The 13,356-nt window shown below is 46.4% G+C and overlaps 3 non-coding genes across 3 annotated transcripts; all 3 read right to left on the reverse strand.

Moving 5' to 3' along the window:
* Positions 1–5,908: 5,908 nt before the first annotated feature.
* Positions 5,909–5,990, reverse strand: trnas-aga (transfer RNA serine (anticodon AGA)). The gene has a single exon. It is a non-coding gene; the product is annotated as a tRNA-Ser (tRNA).
* Positions 5,991–7,581: 1,591 nt separating this feature from the next.
* Positions 7,582–7,663, reverse strand: trnas-uga (transfer RNA serine (anticodon UGA)). Its single transcript has one exon. It is a non-coding gene; the product is annotated as a tRNA-Ser (tRNA).
* Positions 7,664–13,204: 5,541 nt separating this feature from the next.
* Positions 13,205–13,286, reverse strand: trnas-aga (transfer RNA serine (anticodon AGA)). Its single transcript has one exon. It is a non-coding gene; the product is annotated as a tRNA-Ser (tRNA).
* Positions 13,287–13,356: the final 70 nt, after the last annotated feature.

Below are 13,356 nucleotides of genomic sequence, written 5' to 3' on the forward strand. Positions count from 1 at the left end.
CCGATACTTGACATTTAAAATGGGACTCATATAATGGGAAATGTGTCTTACCGTGTTAATCGGAATAGGAGGTGGGTCTATGGAAATAAGAACATTGTGTTCTACACAAGTGGGTATAAATTCCACCCTCGCTGGACCTTAACATATCAAATTATGATGATAATATTGGAAAGGTGTTTGACCTCTTTAGATATGGGAATAGTACTTTGGTAATATAAGCAGTTTTGAGAAATTTATGTCGTTAAATTGCCAAAAAGAAACACAGTCCTTGTCCGACAAAGGGCATTTGCAGAACTACGACCCTTCCATATGGATAAATAGGGATTTTACATGATATGTTTTGTTAAATTGTTGAAGACCTTAATCTGATATTAGAAGATAAAGTTACCTGCGGAAAGATACACTTTGGTGGCAGTATTCGAACATGCAAGGGGCGACCACAATGGATTTCTAGTCCATCGTCTTAACCACTCAGTCATCACAGTGTGCAAGTTGTAGGTGAGATTTTCCAAGTACAATACAGATTTTGCCAAATTGCCAAAGATCCATGGTCCAAACACTGTATTCGTCCAACAAAACACAGTTTACCCGAATACAACCATTCTTGTAGAATAATGTGGATTTTATATTTTGCATGATGCGATTTGTTGAATCAGTTTTTTAATTGCAAAAGAAATTAAGTCTAAAAACAGTCTTGTTCGAGCAAAACTGTGTTTGTAATGTCCTTCAAGGAGATGTGCAAGGAGGCAGAAATCCATCAGCCCCAAGTTTGCAATGTCCTTCAAGATGTGGACGCTTATCTGATAATATAAGCACTCTTTTTGATCCCAGATGAGGTTGCCGACTAATGAAGGAGATAGAATACTCATCTTGTTGTGATATGCCTTAACGTGTCCATTGCTACATAGTTGCTATGGTCCTTTTATGTTCTGGTCTTTTATGATGTCATATAGGCTTGATTCCTTGAGTATTTAAGAGCAAGTTATTCAGAGACACATCGTCAGTACGTTAAGCTTTCTTCATGTGAGGATGTCAGCCATTTTCCATGTGTTCTTAATCCAGGCCTGCTTGTTATTACTTGGAATTTTGTATATAAAGACTTTTACGTCGCCACCTCCGTCTCCTGTCTGCTTTTGGGTCCAAACCCCTCTCCTCACGTGACAGCACGTACTGACCATCATGGACCCAGCAGACCCAGAGGACCCAATCCACCGCGCCATGAGGGCACAAGGGGCACTGCTCGGCCAGCACGACCAAATCCTGAGGGAGGTTATGGAGTCTATTCAGAACCTCTCCAACACCGTCAACTCATTGACTATCCAGATGACGTCCAGCGCTCCACCACAATCGTCATCACCCACTACGGCCCACACGTCCAATCAAGGAGTGACCGACTCACCCGCCACAGCTGTGCCTTTTCACCGTGAACCCAACATTCCGCCACCTGAACATTATTCTGGGGAGGTAGGAGCCTGTGTCCAATTCCTAGTAAACTGTTCCTTGGTTTTTGAGCAACAACCTTGCGCTTTTTTGGATGATCGCGCCAAGCTGGCCTATGTCATTAACTTGCTTCGGGGAAAAGCAGGGAAGTAGGCCAATTCCTTGTGGGAGTCAAAGTCAGAAACATTGAGATCATTTTCTGCTTTTTCCGAGGAGATTCGCAGAGTCTTTGATCAGCCCTTCCGTACCGAGTCTTCAGGCAAACGACTATGGGCATTACGTCAGGGCTCACAGTCAGCTGCAGAATATGCCATAGAGTTCAGGATTTTAGCCTCTGAAACAGGATGGAATGAGGCAGGACAGAGAACAGCCTTCGTTTGCGGACTGTCCGAAGAGCTTCAAGACGAACTGTCTACACGGGATGAGCCTGAGTCCCTCGAGCAATTAATCTCCTTAGTGATTCGGATTGACAACCGCATCAGAGAACGCCGTCGCAGTGCCAGACCTGCCCACCCTAACTCCCCTCACACGGCCATTCCGCGACGGATCGCCCAGCCTTTTACAAGCACCTTGATGCCTGCTTCTGCCGGGGAAGAACCCATGCAACTTAGCAGAACTCGCCTCTCCCAGGAGGAACGCGCCCGGCGGGTTGCGCAGGGTCTTTGTCTCTACTGTGGAAAGCCTGGGCACTTTATCAATCAGTGCTCACTCGTACCCAGGGGTCCTCTTGATACCACAGAACGCCGCCTTAGGGTGAGCGACACTAGAACCTCGACTGAACCTCCTCGTCGCATTAACTTGCATGCCACTGTCTCCTCCCTCATGCATGATCAACCTTCAGAGAGGCAGGATCCGGAGACCATCCCCTCTTCATGTTTCATCAGGGCGGCTGTGTGGGACATTGAGCAAGCCGTCTTGCAGGCCCAACAACAGCAACCAGATCCTGGCTCGGGCCCTCCGGATCGACTCTTTGTCCCAGATTCTGTCCGCTCTCATGTCCTGCAATTGGGACATTCTTCCAAGTTGGCTTGTCATCATTGACTTGAACCCTCCAATTCCTGCGGCAACCCTTCTGGTGGCCCCGAATGGCTCAAGATGTGAGGGAGTTCGTCGCTGCTTGCCACACCTGCTCTCGGGGGAAGCCTTCTCACCATCGCCCAATGGGTCTTCTGCAACCCCTGCCCATCCCCAGCCGCCCCTGGTCCCACCAGTCGGTCGATTTCGTCTCAGGCCTGCCGCCCTCCGAGGGAAACACGGTCATACTGACTGTAGTTGACCGTTTCTCCAAGATGGTTCACTTCATTCCATTACCCAAACTTCCTTCCGCATTTGAGACGGCAAACATCCTAGTGAACCACGTCTTCAAGTTTCATGGCATCCCCATTGACATTGTTTCTGACCGGGGTCCGCAGTTCACATCCCAGGTATGGCAAGCTTTCTGTAAAGCTCTGGTAGCGTCCTCTAGCCTGTCTTCAGGTTATCATCCCCAGACCAATGAACATCAGAGAGAGTCAATCAGGATCTGGAGTCATCCCTCAGGTGTGTTTCGGCCCGCCATCCTGCTTCCTGGAGCCTACACCTACCATGGATCGAGTATTCCCACAATTCCCTCACCTCCTCATCCATGGGCATGTCTCTGTTCATGGTCGCATATGGATATCAACCTCCACTATTCCCTTCCCAGGAACAAGCGGTCGCCGTTCCCTCTGTCCGCGCTCATCTGCGGCGTTGCCATGCCGTATGGAAACATGCCAGAGCCGTCCTGTCCCGCACAGCCCAGCGCAACCAACAACTGGCCGATAGACATCGATCTCCGGCCCCTGACTATCGCCCAGGGCAAATGGTTTGGCTATCCTCTCGTGACCTTCCCCTCCAGACTGATTCCCGCAAACTAGCCCCCAGATTCATTGGACCGTTTGAGAATGAGAAGATCATTAAGATAAGATAAGATAAGATAAGATGTCCTTTATTAGTCCCACAATGGGGAAATTTGAGGTGTTACAGCAGCAAAGATATAGATCACACAGAGTCGGCGGCGTAATGTAGCCGTTAATGTATAACATTAGCAGCAGACATTCATAATGCATGCAAATATACACAGTATAAATGTATCTAGTTTAAGGAAACACTCCTAATGTATGTCCATTATACAGAGGGGGAAACACTGTAATGATAAAAACTACTAAATGATTGAAAATACTGCAATGATAAAAATATTGCAATGATAAAGTATACTGCAATGGTAAAAGTACTGTAATAGTAAAAGTACTGCAATGATAGAAAAATACTGCAATGATAAAAGTACTGTGATAGTAAAAGTACCGCAATGATAGGAATACTGCAATTATAAAAGTACTGTAATAGTGAACGTCCTGCAATGGTAGAAATACTGCAGAGATAGAAGTACAGTAATAAGAATACGGTAATGTAAACAAAATACATCATTGGTCAATATTTAAGTACACCCTTGGCTGAAAGTGCAGTAGCGGTTTATATTGCATCCTAGGACTGCACAATTGCACGAATGCCCGCCCATTTGTAGGCCTGACCCAATGTTCTTGTTAAAAAGTCTGACAGCAGTAGGCAGGAAGGAGCGCCGAAATCTCTCTTTGGTACAGCGAGGGTGTAAAAGTCTATTACTGAAGGAGCTGTGAAGTGTTCTAAGAGTGTCATAGAGTGGGTGGGCTGGGTTGTCCAGCATTGATGACAGTTTTGCCGTCATCCTCCTGCCCCCCACTGAGTCCACAGAGTCCAGGGAGCAGCCCAGGACAGAGCTGGCCCTCCTCACTAGTTTGTCCAGTCTCTTTTTGTCCCGGCCCGAGATGCCTCCTGCCCAGGAGACCACTCCATAGAAAATGACCGGTGAAACCACAGAGTCATAGAAGTTCCTGAGGAGTGTTCCCCGAACGCCAAAGGACCTCAGCCTCCTGAGTAGGAAGAGTCTGCTCTGACCCTTCCTATAGAGAGCATCTGTGTTGTTGCTCCAGTCCAGTTTATTGTTCAGATGAACACCCAGGTACTTGTAAGTTGAGACCCTCTCAACGTCTGCTCCCTGGATATTCCCTGGATATTCACTGGTGCAGGTGGAGAGTGCTGACGCATTAACCCTTCTGCTGTCCGTTTGAAGCTCCCGGCCTCCCTCCAGGTCCACCCAACTTTTCATGTCTCCCTCCTGAAGCCAGTCTCCTCCAGCCCCCTCAGTCCTCCTCCCGAGCTCCCCCCTCCGCCACTGGACGTTGATGGTCACCCCGCTTACATTGGGAAGAAAATTTTGGATGTACGTCGGCGTGGTCGGGGTTTTCAATATTTAGTTGACTGGGAGGGTTACGGCTCTGAGGAGCGTTCCTGGATTTCGAGATCCCTCATCCTGACACCCTCTCTGCTACGGGACTTCTACCGTGAGTTCCCTCACAAGCCAGGAAAGGCACCAGGTGGTGCCCATTGAGGGGGGGTACTGTTGTGATATGCCTTAATGTGTCTGTTGCTACACAGTTGCTACACAGTTGCTATGGTCCTTTTATGCTCTGGTCTTTTATGATGTCATATAGGCTTGATTCCTTGAGTATTTAAGAGCAAGTTATTCAGAGACACATCGTCAGTACGTTCAGCTTTCTTCATGTGAGGATGTCAGCCATTTTCCATGTGTTCTGAATCCAGGCCTGCTTGTTATTACTTGGAATTTTGTATATAAATACTTTTACGTCGCCACCTCCGTCTCCTGTCTGCTTTTGGGTCCAAGCCCCTCTCCTCACGTGACACATCTTTTGTTTTCTACATTTGCGAGTATGAATTCCATCTTCCTCGTGTCTTTGAAATTCCGATGCTTTTGTTCCGTAAAGCAACGTGTTCTAGGTTGTCCCTCTGGAGTTGTGGCGGTTTCTCCAAAAACAGGCACGGTTTTCAGAAGTTTGAATCAGTCTTTCATATACAAAAAAAAACAAGGTTTAAATCCCGTCCTGCTGCAATTGAAGGTAGTTTACACTAATACGTTTCTTGACCGAAAAGAATTTCGAACTTGAGATAAGTTGGCTGAGTGGTTAAGACAATGGATTATTAATACATTGTGTTCTGCACACTTGTCGATACTTGACATTTAAAATGGGACTGATACAATGGGTAAAGTGTCCTACCGTGCTAATCGGAATAGGTGGTGGGTTTATGGAAATAAGAACATTGTGTACTACACACGTGGGGATAAATTCCACCCTTGTTGGACCTTAACATATCAAATTAAGATGATGCTATTGGAAAGGTGTTTGACCTCTTTGGATATGGGAATGGTACTTTGGTAATATAAGCAGTTTTCAGAAATTTGTATGTCGTTAAATTGTGAAAGAAACACGGTCCTTGTCCGACAAAACGGGGTTTGCAGAAATGCAACCGATTCATGTATATAAATGGGAATGTTACGTGATATGTTTTATTAAATTCTGATATTAGAACATCAAGTTCCCTTCTAAAACGTACACGTTGGTGGCAGGATTTGAACCTGCGAGGGGAGACCCCAATGGATTTCTAGTCCATCGCCTTAACCACTCGGCCACACTAACACAATGTCCCATGCACAGGTGCCATTTTCCAAGTACAATACAGATATTGCTACACTGCAGAAAACCATAAGCCACATGCACTCACACTTCCCATAGAAGCAGATGAGGTAGCCGACTGTTGAAGGAGATAGGATACTCATCCTTGTTGTTCTACATTGGTGAGTATGAATTCCATCTTTCTCGTGTCTTGGGAATTCCGATGCTTTTGTTCCGAGAGGGAATGTGTTCTACCTTGTCCCTCTGGATCTGTGGAGGTTTCTCCGAAATTACACGTGGCATTCAGAAATTTGAATCAGTCTTGAAATTGCAAAAGATCCTTAGATTCTCCTCTGAAAAGCTCACTTTGGCAGCAGGATAAGAACCTACGAGGGGACACCCCAGTGAATTTTTAGTCCATCACCCTGACCACTCGGCCACACCAACACAGTTGCCCTCCAGAGGTGACATTTTCTGACGACAATACATATTTTGCTAGGGGGCAAAATTCCATCAGCCCCAAGCACTCACTTTGATTCCATTGAAGCAGATGACGTTGCCGACTAATGGAGGAGAGAGAATACTCATCCTTTGTTTTCTGCATTTGTGAGTATGAATTCGATCTTCCTCGTGTCTTTGAAATTCCGATGCTTTTGTTCCGTGAAGCAATGTGTTCTACATTGTCCCTCTGGAGCTGAGGAGGTTTCTCCAAAAACAGGCACGGTTTTAAGAAGTTTGAATCAGTCTTTCATATACAAAAGTACCACGTTTTAAATCCAGTCCTGCTACAATTGAAGGTAGTTTACACTAATACAAAGTTTCTTGACCGACAAAAGGTTCCAACTTGAGATGAGGTGGCTGAGTGGTTAAGGCAATGCATTGCTAATACATTGTGTTCTGCACACTCGCCGATACTTGACATTTAAAATGGGACTCATATAATGGGAAATGTGTCTTACCGTGTTAATCGGAATAGGAGGTGGGTCTATGGAAATAAGAACATTGTGTTCTACACAAGTGGGTATAAATTCCACCCTCGCTGGACCTTAACATATCAAATTATGATGATAATATTGGAAAGGTGTTTGACCTCTTTAGATATGGGAATAGTACTTTGGTAATATAAGTAGTTTTGAGAAATTTATGTCGTTAAATTGCCAAAAAGAAACACAGTCCTTGTCCGACAAAGGGCATTTGCAGAACTACGACCCTTCCATATGGATAAATGGGGATTTTACATGATATGTTTTGTTAAATTGTTGAAGACCCTAATCTGATATTAGAAGATAAAGTTACCTGCGGAAAGATACACTTTGGTGGCAGTATTCGAACATGCAAGGGGCGACCACAACGGATTTCTAGTCCATCGTCTTAACCACTCAGTCATCACAGTATGCCAGTTTTAGGTGAGATTTTCCAAGTACAATACAGATTTTGCCAAATTGTCAAAGATCCATAGTCCAAACACTGTATTCGTCCAACAAAACACAGTTTACCCTAATACAACCATTCTTGTAGAATAATGTGGATTTTATATTTTGCATGATGCGATTTGTTCAACTGTTGAAAAGTCTTATCAGATAAGAGAACACCCGGTTCTCCTCTAAAAAGCCCACGTTGGCAGCAGGATTTGAACCTACGAGGGGAGACCCCAATGGATTTCAAGTCCATCGCCTTAACCACTCAGCCACACCAACAAAGTGTCCCCGTTGCAGGTTACATTTTCCAAGTACAATACAAATATTGCGACACTGCAGAAACCCATCAGCCACATGCACTCACTCCTCCCATTGAAGCAGATGAGGTTGCCGACTGTTGAAGGATCTAGAATACTCATCCTTGTTGTTCGACATTGGTGAGTATGAATTCCATCTTTCTCGTGTCTTGGGAATTCCGATGCTTTTGTTCCGAGAGGGAATGTGTTCTACCTTGTCCCTCTGGATCTGTGGAGGTTTCTCCGAAATTACACGTGGCATTCAGAAATTTGAATCAGTTTTTTAATTGCAAAAGAAATGAAGTCTAAAAACAGTCTTGTTCGAGCAAAACTGAGTTTGTAATGTCCTTCAAGGAGATGTGCTAGGGGGGCAGAAATCCATCAGCCCCAAGTTTGCAATGTCCTTCAAGATGTGGACGCTTATCTGATAATATAAGCACTCTTTTTGATCCCAGAAGAGGTTGCCGACTAATGAAGGAGATAGAATACTCATCTTGTTGTGATATGCCTTAACGTGTCCGTTGCTACATAGTTGCTATGGTCCTTTTATGTTCTGGTCTTTTATGATGTCATATAGGCTTGATTCCTTGAGTATTTAAGAGCAAGTTATTCAGAGACATCGTCAGTACGTTAAGCTTTCTTCATGTGAGGATGTCAGCCATTTTCCATGTGTTCTTAATCCAGGCCTGCTTGTTATTACTTGGAATTTTGTATATAAAGACTTTTACGTCGCCTCCTGTCTGCTTTTGGGTCCAAACCCCTCTCCTCACGTGACAGCACGTGCTGACCATCATGGACCCAGCAGACCCAGAGGACCCAATCCACCGCGCCATGAGGGCACAAGGGGCACTGCTCGGCCAGCACGACCAAATCCTGAGGGAGGTTATGGAGTCTATTCAGAACCTCTCCAACACCGTCAACTCATTGACTATCCAGATGACGTCCAGCGCTCCACCACAATCGTCATCACCCACTCCGGCCCACACGTCCAATCAAGGAGTGACCGACTCACCCGCTACTGCTGTGCCTTTTCACCGTGAACCCAACATTCCGCCACCTGAACATTATTCTGGGGAGGTAGGAGCCTGTGTCCAATTCCTAGTAAACTGTTCCTTGGTTTTTGAGCAACAACCTTGCGCTTTTTTGGATGATCGCGCCAAGCTGGCCTATGTCATTAACTTGCTTCGGGGAAAAGCAGGGAAGTGGGCCAATTCCTTGTGGGAGTCAAAGTCAGAAACATTGAGATCATTTTCTGCTTTTTCCGAGGAGATTCGCAGAGTCTTTGATCAGCCCTTCCGTACCGAGTCTTCAGGCAAACGACTATGGGCATTACGTCAGGGCTCACAGTCAGCTGCAGAATATGCCATAGAGTTCAGGATTTTAGCCTCTGAAACAGGATGGAATGAGGCAGGACAGAGAACAGCCTTCGTTTGCGGACTGTCCGAAGAGCTTCAAGACGAACTGTCTACACGGGATGAGCCTGAGTCCCTCGAGCAATTAATCTCCTTAGTGATTCGGATTGACAACCGCATCAGAGAACGCCGTCGCAGTGCCAGACCTGCCCACCCTAACTCCCCTCACACGGCCATTCCGCGACGGATCGCCCAGCCTTTTACAAGCACCTTGATGCCTGCTTCTGCCGGGGAAGAACCCATGCAATTTAGCAGAACTCGCCTCTCCCAGGAGGAACGCGCCCGGCGGGTTGCGCAGGGTCTTTGTCTCTACTGTGGAAAGCCTGGGCACTTTATCAGTCAGTGCTCACTCGTACCCAGGGGTCCTCTTGATACCACAGAACGCCGCCTTAGGGTGAGCGACACTAGAACCTCGACTGAACCTCCTCGTCGCATTAACTTGCATGCCACTGTCTCCTCCCTCATGCATGATCAACCTTCAGAGAGGCAGGATCCGGAGACCATCATCCCCTCTTCATGTTTCATCAGGGCGGCTGTGTGGGACATTGAGCAAGCCGTCTTGCAGGCCCAACAACAGCAACCAGATCCTGGCTCGGGCCCTCCGGATCGACTCTTTGTCCCAGATTCTGTCCGCTCTCATGTCCTGCAATTGGGACATTCTTCCAAGTTGGCTTGTCATCATTGACTTGAACCCTCCAATTCCTGCGGCAACCCTTCTGGTGGCCCCGAATGGCTCAAGATGTGAGGGAGTTCGTCGCTGCTTGCCACACCTGCTCTCGGGGGAAGCCTTCTCACCATCGCCCAATGGGTCTTCTGCAACCCCTGCCCATCCCCAGCCGCCCCTGGTCCCACCAGTCGGTCGATTTCGTCTCTGGCCTGCCGCCCTCCGAGGGAAACACGGTCATACTGACTGTAGTTGACCGTTTCTCCAAGATGGTTCACTTCATTCCATTACCCAAACTTCCTTCCGCATTTGAGACGGCAAACATCCTAGTGAACCACGTCTTCAAGCTTCATGGCATCCCCATTGACATTGTTTCTGACCGGGGTCCCCAGTTCACATCCCAGGTATGGCAAGCTTTCTGTAAAGCTCTGGGAGCGTCCGCTAGCCTGTCTTCAGGTTATCATCCCCAGACCAATGAACATCAGAGAGAGTCAATCAGGATCTGGAGTCATCCCTCAGGTGTGTTTCGGCCCGCCATCCTGCTTCCTGGAGCCTACACCTACCATGGATCGAGTATTCCCACAATTCCCTCACCTCCTCAACCATGGGCATGTCTCTGTTCATGGTCGCATATGGATATCAACCTCCACTATTCCCTTCCCAGGAACAAGCGGTCGCCGTTCCCTCTGTCCGCGCTCATCTGCGGCGTTGCCATGCCGTATGGAGACATGCCAGAGCCGTCCTGTCCCGCACAGCCCAGCGCAACCAACAACTGGCCGATAGACATCGATCTCCGGCCCCTGACTATCGCCCAGGGCAAATGGTTTGGCTATCCTCCCGTGACCTTCCCCTCCAGACTGATTCCCGCAAACTAGCTCCAGATTCATTGGACCGTTTGAGAATGAGAAGATCATTAAGATAAGATAAGATAAGATAAGATGTCCTTTATTAGTTCCACAATGGGGAAATTTGAGGTGTTACAGCAGCAAAGATATAGATCACACAGAGTCGGCGGCGTAATGTAGCCGTTAATGTATAACATTAGCAGCAGACATTCATAACAATGCATGCAAATATACACAGTATAAACGTATCTAGTTTAAGGAAACACTCCTAATGTATGTCCATTATACAGAGGGGGAAACACTGTAATGATAAAAACTACTAAATGATTGAAAATACTGCAATGATAAAAATATTGCAATGATAAAGTATACTGCAATGGTAAAAGTACTGTAATAGTAAAAGTACTGCAATGATAAAAGTACTGTGATAGTAAAAGTACCGCAATGATAGGAATACTGCAATTATAAAAGTACTGCAAGGATAAAAGTACTGTAATAGTGAACGTCCTGCAATGGTAGAAATACTGCAGAGATAGAAGTACAGTAATAAGAATACGGTAATGTAAACAAAATACATCATTGGTCAATATTTAAGTACACCCTTGGCTGAAAGTGCAGTAGCGGTTTATATTGCATCCTAGGACTGCACAATTGCACTAATGCCCGCCCGTTCGTAGGCCTGACCCAATGTTCTTGTTAAAAAGTCTGACAGCAGTAGGCAGGAAGGAGCGCCGAAATCTCTCTTTGGTACAGCGAGGGTGTAAAAGTCTATTACTGAAGGAGCTGTGAAGTGTTCTAAGAGTATCATAGAGTGGGTGGGCTGGGTTGTCCAGCATTGATGACAGTTTTGCCGTCATCCTCCTGCCCCCCACTGAGTCCACAGAGTCCAGGGAGCAGCCCAGGACAGAGCTGGTCCTCCTCACTAGTTTGTCCAGTCTCTTTTTGTCCCGGCCCGAGATGCCTCCTGCCCAGGAGACCACTCCATAGAAAATGACCGGTGAAACCACCGAGTCATAGAAGGTCCTGAGGAGTGTTCCCCGAACGCCAAAGGACCTCAGCCTCCTGAGTAGGAAGAGTCTGCTCTGACCCTTCCTATAGAGAGCATCTGTGTTGTCGCTCCAGTCCAGTTTATTGTTCAGATGAACACCCAGGTACTTGTAAGTTGAGACCCTCTCAACGTCTGTTCCCTGGATATTCCCTGGATATTCACTGGTGCAGGTGGAGAGTGCTGACGCATTAACCCTTCTGCTGTCCGTTTGAAGCTCCCGGCCTCCCTCCAGGTCCACCCAACTTTTCATGTCTCCCTCCTGAAGCCAGTCTCCTCCAGCCCCCTCAGTCCTCCTCCCGAGCTCCCCCCTCCGCCACTGGACGTTGATGGTCACCCCGCTTACATTGGGAAGAACATTTTGGATGTACGTCGGCGTGGTCGGGGTTTTCAATATTTAGTTGACTGGGAGGGTTACGGCCCTGAGGAGCGTTCCTGGATTTTGAGATCCCTCATCCTGACACCCTCTCTGCTACGGGACTTCTACCGTGAGTTCCCTCACAAGCCAGGAAAGGCACCAGGTGGTGCCCATTGAGGGGGGGTACTGTTGTGATATGCCTTAATGTGTCTGTTGCTACACAGTTGCTACACAGTTGCTATGGTCCTTTTATGCTCTGGTCTTTTATGATGTCATATAGGCTTGATTCCTTGAGTATTTAAGAGCAAGTTATTCAGAGACACATCGTCAGTACGTTCAGCTTTCTTCATGTGAGGATGTCAGCCATTTTCCATGTGTTCTGAATCCAGGCCTGCTTGTTATTACTTGGAATTTTGTATATAAATACTTTTACGTCGCCACCTCCGTCTCCTGTCTGCTTTTGGGTACAAGCCCCTCTCCTCACGTGACACATCTTTTGTTTTCTACATTTGCGAGTATGAATTCCATCTTCCTCGTGTCTTTGAAATTCCGATGCTTTTGTTCCGTAAAGCAACGTGTTCTAGGTTGTCCCTCTGGAGTTGTGGCGGTTTCTCCAAAAACAGGCACTTTTTTCAGAAGTTTGAATCAGTCTTTCATATCCAAAAAAAAACAAGGTTTAAATCCCGTCCTGCTGCAATTGAAGGTAGTTTACACTAATACGTTTATTGACCGAAAAGAATTTCGAACTTGAGATAAGTTGGCTGAGTGGTTAAGACAATGGATTATTAATACATTGTGTTCTGCACACTTGTCGATACTTGACATTTAAAATGGGACTGATACAATGGGAAAAGTGTCCTACCGTGCTAATCGGAATAGGTGGTGGGTTTATGGAAATAAGAACATTGTGTACTACACACGTGGGGATAAATTCCACCCTTGTTGGACCTTAACATATCAAATTAAGATGATGCTATTGGAAAGGTGTTTGACCCCTTTGGATATGGGAATGGTACTTTGGTAATATAAGCAGTTTTCGGAAATTTGTTTGTCGTTAAATTGTGAAAGAAACACGGTCCTTGTCCAACAAAACGGGGTTTGCAGAAATGCAACCGATACATGTATATAAATGGGAATGTTACGTGATATGTTTTATTAAATTCTGATATTAGAACATCAAGTTCCCTTCTAAAACGTACACGTTGGTGGCAGGATTTGAACCTGCCAGGGGAGACCCCAATGGATTTCTAGTCCAAAGCCTTAACCACTCGGCCACACCAACACAATGTCCCATGCACAGGTGCCATTTTCCAAGTACAATACAGATATTGCTACACTGCAGAAAACCATAA

The sequence above is a fragment of the Idiotropiscis lumnitzeri genome, chromosome 19, assembly GCF_059441095.1.
Source record: "Idiotropiscis lumnitzeri isolate Australia: NSW breed Sydney's pygmy pipehorse chromosome 19, RoL_Ilum_1.0, whole genome shotgun sequence".
Taxonomy (NCBI): Eukaryota; Metazoa; Chordata; class Actinopteri; order Syngnathiformes; family Syngnathidae; genus Idiotropiscis; species Idiotropiscis lumnitzeri.